A 7,366-nucleotide genomic window follows, 5' to 3' on the forward strand; every position below is an offset into this window, starting at 1 on the left:
TTAAAGCAGTTTTTAAGAAAAAAATATTAAAAATTTATGGTTGGATGGATGTTTATGTCTTGACATGTGAAGTTGTTGGTTTCTGTGCCTGTCACCTATAGTTCACACATTTGGTGGTATTGTGATTTTATTAGTCAGGCTTTCGTTTTACAGAAATCTTAGATCTCCCATACACCATTCTCAAGAGTCCTGTTCTGAACCTGGGATTTATCTCTTCCCTTAGACTCTGTCCCTAAGAGTGTGATTGTATGTGGAAGGGATGTGTATTGGATTCTTCTCCTCAGACTTAGTGTTTCCATCCCTACTTTCCAAGTGCTCTAGACTACTGCAACACTGCTTTTATAATTTCTCTTATAATTTTTCAAAATAAAAACACACACCTTGGACTCCCAAAGTGCTGGGATTATAGAAGTGAGCCACTGTGCCTCATCTAGAGCTAGTATTTCTATCCCTACCTTCCAAATGCTCTAGAATACCATCACATTGCTTTTAGTTTCTGATTAATTCTTTTCTCTTGTTCTGAGATGGAGTCTCACTCTGTCACCGAGGCTGGAGTGCAGGGCGTTGAGTTCAGCTCACTGAAAACTCTGCCTCCGGGATTCAAGTGATTCTTCTTCCTCTGCATCCAGAGTAGCTAGGCTTATAGGACTGCACAACCGCACCTGGCTAACATTTTAATTAATTTATTATTATTATTATTATTATTTTGTGTGTGTGTGACAGAGTCTAACTCTTTTGTCCAGACTGGAGTGCAGTGGTGGGATCATGGCTCACTGCAACCTCTGCCTTTTGGAGTCAAATGATTCTTAATTTTTTTATATTTAGTAGAGACAGGGTTTCATTATGTAGGCCAGGCTGTTCTCGAACTCCTAACCTCAAATGATCTGCCTGCCTTGGCCTCCCACAGTGCTGGGATTACAGACATGAGCCACAGCACCCAGTCAGTTTCTGGTTGAAATTTTTCAAAATAAAAAATAATGGCATTGATTTTAGGGTGTCCCTTTAGTGTTCCGCCAGCATGCTCACGGCGTAAACTGAGAATGTAGGCTGTCTGGGGCCACAGGAAACTCTCATTGTCATTGCTTTAGGGCGGTAAGTGACAAGAAAATTTTCCTCAAAGAGGTAGAGCTTGGCTTTCAGGATCCTCTGTGACAGTTTCTGGTGGTTCTGGGATTCAGTGGAGCCATGGATGAAAATTAATGGGCCAGTGGTCTCTTTGAACCCTCCTTCCTTGGTGTTTGGAAGACATTCTTCCTGGTACCAGCGGAAGCAGAAATATAGATTTGTGGCCACCAAGTGCAGAGTGGAATTGGGGTAAAGTGGTAATTTTTCTACCTCTACCAGAGCAATGCTATTGGCCCTAGGAGAAGATGAGGTGTTGTGTTTGGCCTGAAAGTGATGCTTTTTCTCCGGATTTGTCTTCTAGAGTTTTTCCTTACAGATTCATCAGGATGAGCATCCAGGACCCACCCAGACTCCTGGAGCTGGCGGGGCAGAGTCTGCTGAGAGACCAGGCCTTGACCATCTCTGCCATGGAGGAGCTGCCCAGGGAGCTCTACCTCCCACTCTTCCTGGAGGCCTTCAGCAGGAGACACTTCCAGACTCTGACGGTGATGGTGCAGGCCTGGCCCTTCACCCACCTCCCTCTGGGATCGCTGATGAAGATGCTTCATCTGGAGACCTTAAAAGCATTGCTGGAAGGGCTTCATATGCTGCTTACACAGAAGACTCGCCCCAGGTGAGGTGACCCAGGAGGGCTGGTAGATAGGACTCAGGTGTCCAGGGAAAGAACAGCAGGGTCAGTCAAAGAAAGAGCCCAAGGATGGCCCAGTGTCTTCTGGTGGTGCTGGTGAGGAAGCTCAGGGAGGCCTTGGCCATTGCCCAGATCCTCAGGGAAAGGACTGCTCACCATATAGGATCCACTGTGGGAACAGAAACTTGCCTATTCCCAGTGGAAGGTAAATGGAATACAAGTGGGGATGAGTCAGAATTGAAAGAGAAAAGGGACCAAGAAATCTCAGAGAGAACAGGGAGCACTGAGGACAGGAGCAGCTGATCTATTGGATGAGAATGAAAGCAAAGGTCAGGGATTTGTCCTTCTGAATTCTGAGCCTCTGCCTTACTTTACCCACAGGAGATGGAAACTTCAAGTGCTGGATTTGCGGGATGTTGATGAGAATTTCTGGGCCGGATGGCCTGGAGCCTGGGCCCTGTCCTCCTCCCCAGAGACCATAAGTAAGAGGCAGACAGCTGAGGACTGTCCAAGGACAGGAGAGCACCAGCCCTTGAAGGTGTTCATAGACATCTGCCTCAAGGAAATACCCCAGGATGAATGCCTGAGATACCTCTTCCGGTGGGTTTACCAAAGGAGAGGTTTAGTACATCTGTGCTGTAGTAAGTTGGTGAATTATCTAACGTCGATTGAATATCTCAGAAGATCATTGAAAATAATCCACCTGAATAGTATTCAGGAGCTGGAAATTTGCTATGTGTCCTGGCCACATCTGATAAGAAACCTTCATTGTTACCTGAAGGAGATGAAGAATCTTCGCAAACTCATTTTTCTCCAGGTGCCATCCTTGCACGCCAATTACCGTGAGGAATGCTCAGTCACCAAAATCAGTTCTATGTTCCTCAGGCTGAAACACCTCCAGTTGCTTAAAATGAATATGGTCACCTTCCGTAGAGGGCACTTGGGACAGCTGATCAGGTGAGAAAGGATCGTGCACTCTCTCTGCAGACCACAGCACAGCCTTTATTTTTGTTACAGCAAACACTAGAAGACGTGTACTATGTGCCAGCCAGTGGCGACGGCACAGTGCAAGGGACACCAGAATGTCAACACATTGTCCCGTTCAGTGCTCCATATCCTGGAGTGGATATCACAGGATCACTTCAATAAAGGCAGAGAGGTCACCTAGGGCAGAGTCTATAGAGGGACATCTTGTACAAGGTACTTAGTGGGCGTTTTGGCTCTACTGAGGGTGCACGTGTGAATTTCCTGTTACAAAGTGTGTTTCAAGTTGATACGATGTAAAAGAGGTAACAGAGGAGGGTATGAAAGGAGGGACAGTGCATCAAACTTGTGCATTTCACAGTAGAAGCTCTGTCCTCACCAGCTTGGTGATCACAAATGATCCTATCTCTGATTCCCTGTCTGTAGAAGGTTGTTTTGAACTCCAGGAAAGTCAATTGACATAGAACATGCGTGCTTCTGGGATGGAGGGTGAAGGAGTAGGAGTGAGAGTGGTAAAAAGTGATAGGTGGTTTGCAGATGCAGGCATGCCAGGGAGCCCCTGCCGGCAGGTAGCCCTAGCTGATGTCCGTAGGCCTTGCTGAGTTGAGTTCTTTGTGCACATCTCCCCCCGGGTACCTGTGGCCGAGAGATGAAGTTTTCTGCTAAAAGCTGAAGATAAAAGGCTTTAGAAATTTTGTGGCCTTGACCCAATCACACAAGTAATGGTGAAAAGGCTGAGGCTAAAATGGGACTGCCCCTGAATGATCAGAGTCCTCATCATGCAGCAACCTGCATGCCGACCATCATCAGATGGTGGGAACAAAGTTGTGTTTGTTTGAAGCAGGCATTTTCCTTGAGTTTATTCCCCACTACCTTCATCTAACTTGTACCATTGCCCAGAACTAACTTCTCGATCTCCACAGGTGCCTCTAGAACCCCTTGGAGAACTTGGAATTAACTTGTGGCTACCTATTGGAAGAGGACTTGAGGTGTCTCTACCAGTACCCAAGACTCGCTTACCCAAAGCATCTGAATCTCAGCTACATGCTGCAGTTCTATATCAGCCTTGAACCCCTCGGAGCTCTGCTGGAGAAAGTTTCTGCCACTCTTGACACCCTCATCTTGGAGGGCTGTCAGATCCACTACTCCCAACTCAGTGCCATCCTGCCTGGCCTGAGCCGCTGCTCCCAGCTCACCACCTTCTACTTTGGCAGAAATTGCATGTCTATGGACGCCCTGAAGGACCTGCTGTGCCACACCAGTGGGCTGAGCAAGTTAAGCCTGGAGACGGATCCTGCCCCTGAGGAGAGTTTGAATTCCTTGGTTCATGTCGATTGGGAGATCTTCACCCCACTTCAGGATGAGCTGATGTGCACACTGAGGGAAGTCAGGCAGCCCAAGAGGATCTAAATTGGCCCCAACCCCTGCCCTTCCTGTGGCTCATCACCCTCTGAGGAACTGGAGCTCCATCTTTGCTGCTAGGGAAGGCGTGCCTAGCGGGGTAGAGAAATCCAAAGTACTCTTCCAGGCTCTTGGACACTAAAATCTAGTATGTAGGTGCAAGTTATTTTTCTCTTTTCTTATTTCCTTTTTTAATAATTCCAAAATTTTTATTACAAAAAAATTGAGACAGTGTTTCACTATGTTGCCCCAGCTGGTCTCAAACTGCTGGGCACATGGGATTCTCCTGCCTGGGCCTCCTAAATTGCTGGGATTACAGGCACGAGCGACTGTGCCCAGGCCACATGTACAACTCAAAGCAAGCACAGAGCTCTGTTTCAGACAGGTGCTTAGTGCGAGGGAGAAAATCCTAGCAGCAGGGGGCAAGACTTGAGGAAAATATTGAGGTGGAGTCAATGAGACCTACAGAGTCAGAAAGAGAAGCTAAATTTCTTCAGTGATGAGAATGTTATCCCTGCAAGGATGGTCACCAAGAAATATCAGAAATAGAGAACCTCAATGAAAACCTTCTGATGTCCTCTGTAATTGATGTACTTGTTTTAGGGATTTATACATCAGAAATCTCTAGTTATTCAGTTACTGATGGAAAAATAAGGAGGCACTAATTTGTCTGTGATTGAGATTCAGCTGTGGAATATCATAGCAACCGAATAAAATTAGACCATTTTGAGTAATTCCCACCCACTCTTGTTCTTTTAGTTCGTTATTTATTTTTTATTTTTGGAGACAAAAATATTGCTTTGTCATTCAGGCTGGAGTGTAGTGGTGCAATCTGGGATCACTGGAATCCTTTCCTGTGGGGCTCAAGTGATTCTCTTGCCTCAACCACTCAAGTAGCTGGGGGTACAGGCACATGCCACCAAGCCTGCTGATTTTTGTATTTTTAGTAGAGAGAGGGTTTTACTCTGTTCACTAGGCTGGTCTTGAGTTCCTGGCTTTGAGTGATCCACCAACCTTGGCCTCCCAAAGTGCTGGGATTACAGGTGTGCGAATGGTCTGCACTCATCCTTTACTTCTCTTTAGTCATCTGTTTTTTCATACTTTTTCAACTTTGGGGAGCAGCACGGTCGGGCACAAAGGCACAGGCAGAAAGGGGCCATGAGGAGAAGATGGGCTTGGGGTGGTGCCATGCTTGCACATGAAGTGTGGTTGTCAGGTTCAGAAGGCAGAGCTGGGGCCATGCTCCAGGGGCCCGAGTTGGGAAGCAGAAATGGCACCAAGTTCAATGACCTGGCCAGCTATGCGTCCACTGTGCACCCACCCTGCTGATAGTGTCAAGTTCCTAAGTCTAAAAAGGAGTTCTGTGTGAATCTTCCTGAGGCTGCATTTCCAAGATCTGCCCCCAAGAGTGGTGACCACAGAGCCTGATGCTTCCGATTGCTGGGCTTGGGGACCATGATCCACTCCTAAAGGCACCACCCTTTGGCAGAGTTGTGAGCTAGGCCTGTGCCCCATGTCCCTGAGGCAGCCAACTTTGCCACCCATACCGTCTCATAGCTAAACGGGACTTGCTCCTAGGTCCGCAGTCTTCACCACAGCCTCGACCTCACTCCCCACTTTGTGCTGTTAGCCTGCAATCTCCTGGATCAGAGCGCAGTTGGGGCTCATTAAACCAGACCCAGGAGCTTCAGATTTGTTTCTGTGGGGTTGACCAGAGCTGCTGTGAATCTGCATCTCACCTGTCACCTCTGCGGGGAAACACAGAGAGAGGGCAAAGCCGAGGCTGTGCACACTTTGGAGCTGATGGGAGCCTGGGACAAGAGGGAGTCCTGGTCCTCCCAAGTTGGCAGGGCAGTAGCTCCAAAGGCACAACTGAAGCTGCCCAGGTTGCAGTTACCAAACAAGGTCCCCCAGTGCTCTCGAGGGCCCAGGAGTTCACCCCATCCCCGTGTTCTATTGCTCAATAAAGGTCCTCTTTATCTTGCTCACTCTCCACTTGTCTGCATATTTCGTTCTTCCTGGTTGCAGGACAAGACCCGCCTAATGGTGGGGCTAAAAGCAGTAACACAAACAAAGCTGAAACACGCCCCTTGCTCACCAAGTTGTAGGTGAAGAGAAAAAGAGAAGAGCTACTACACTTTTCAGGAGCCCAGGCGTGGGAGCTTCCTGAGCTAGGGCTGTGATTCCCTTTTGGTGGTTCTGCAGTTCCCAGCACTTCCAAGAAGGCCCATAATGGCAGATAATGCTAGAAAGGGGAGGTAGAGGCACCTGTGGAAGGAAAAAAAATGGTGGGGCTGAGATCAAGGGCCTGGGTCCACCCATCGATGAAAGTACCTTCCTAGCAGACCCTGCACTGGGCCCAGGGGATCCTGGCATCCCTGGTTCACACCCACGATGTGTATTCCACCTATGGGGGGCACCCCAAAGCTTCAAGCAAGCCCAGAAAGGGAGACAAGACTTGAAAGGGGAGGTAGAGGCACCTGTGGAGGAAAAAAATAGGCACAGTAGAGGAGGGTTGCCTGGGTCCCCCCACAGAAGAATGTGCCTTCCCAGCAGCCGCTACAGCGTCCCCGGGATTTCTGGCATCCGTGAATCACACCGACATTGCCTGTCATGGTGGTGGGGGCACCCGGAAGGGGCAAGAAAGCCCAGAAGGGAAGATAAGGTTTCAAAGGGGAGGTAGAGGCATCTGTGGAAGGAAAAAAATGGCGCAGTCGAGAAGGGGGGCCTGGGTCAACCCACGGATGAAAGTGCCTTCCTAGCAGATCCTACACAGGGCCCGGGGGATCCTGGCATCCCTGGTTCACACCCACAGTGCGTTTTGCACCTTCGGGAGGCACCCCAAAGCATCAAGAAGGCCCAGAATGGAAGACAAGGCTTGAAGCTTAAGGTAGAAGCACCTGTGGAAGGAATAAAAAATGGCACTGCAGAGGAGGTGGGCATGGGTCTCCCCATGGATGAAAGTGACTTCCTGGCACCTCCTGAGCTTGGCCCTGGGGATACTGGTGTCCCTGGTTCACCCCGACGATGCCTGTCGCTAACACTGGGGGGAACCCCAAAGCAGCAACAGGCACCAGTGGAAGGAAAAAAATATGTGCGGCAGAGGAGGGGGCCTGTGTCCCCACATGAACTAAAGTGCCTTCCCAGCAGCACTTGCACAGGGCTCCGGGGTTAGTTCCATCTCTGATTCACACCCAAGTTGCATGTCACACCCATGGGGGGCACCCC

At 48.9% G+C, this 7,366-nt stretch overlaps 1 pseudogene; it reads left to right on the top strand.

Moving 5' to 3' along the window:
* Positions 1–1,443: 1,443 nt before the first annotated feature.
* On the top strand, positions 1,444–4,219 carry LOC100448773 (PRAME family member 1-like; annotated as a pseudogene).
* The last annotated feature ends 3,147 nt before the right edge of the window (positions 4,220–7,366 follow it).

Source organism: Pongo abelii, chromosome 1 (assembly GCF_028885655.2).
Source record: "Pongo abelii isolate AG06213 chromosome 1, NHGRI_mPonAbe1-v2.0_pri, whole genome shotgun sequence".
Taxonomy (NCBI): Eukaryota; Metazoa; Chordata; class Mammalia; order Primates; family Hominidae; genus Pongo; species Pongo abelii.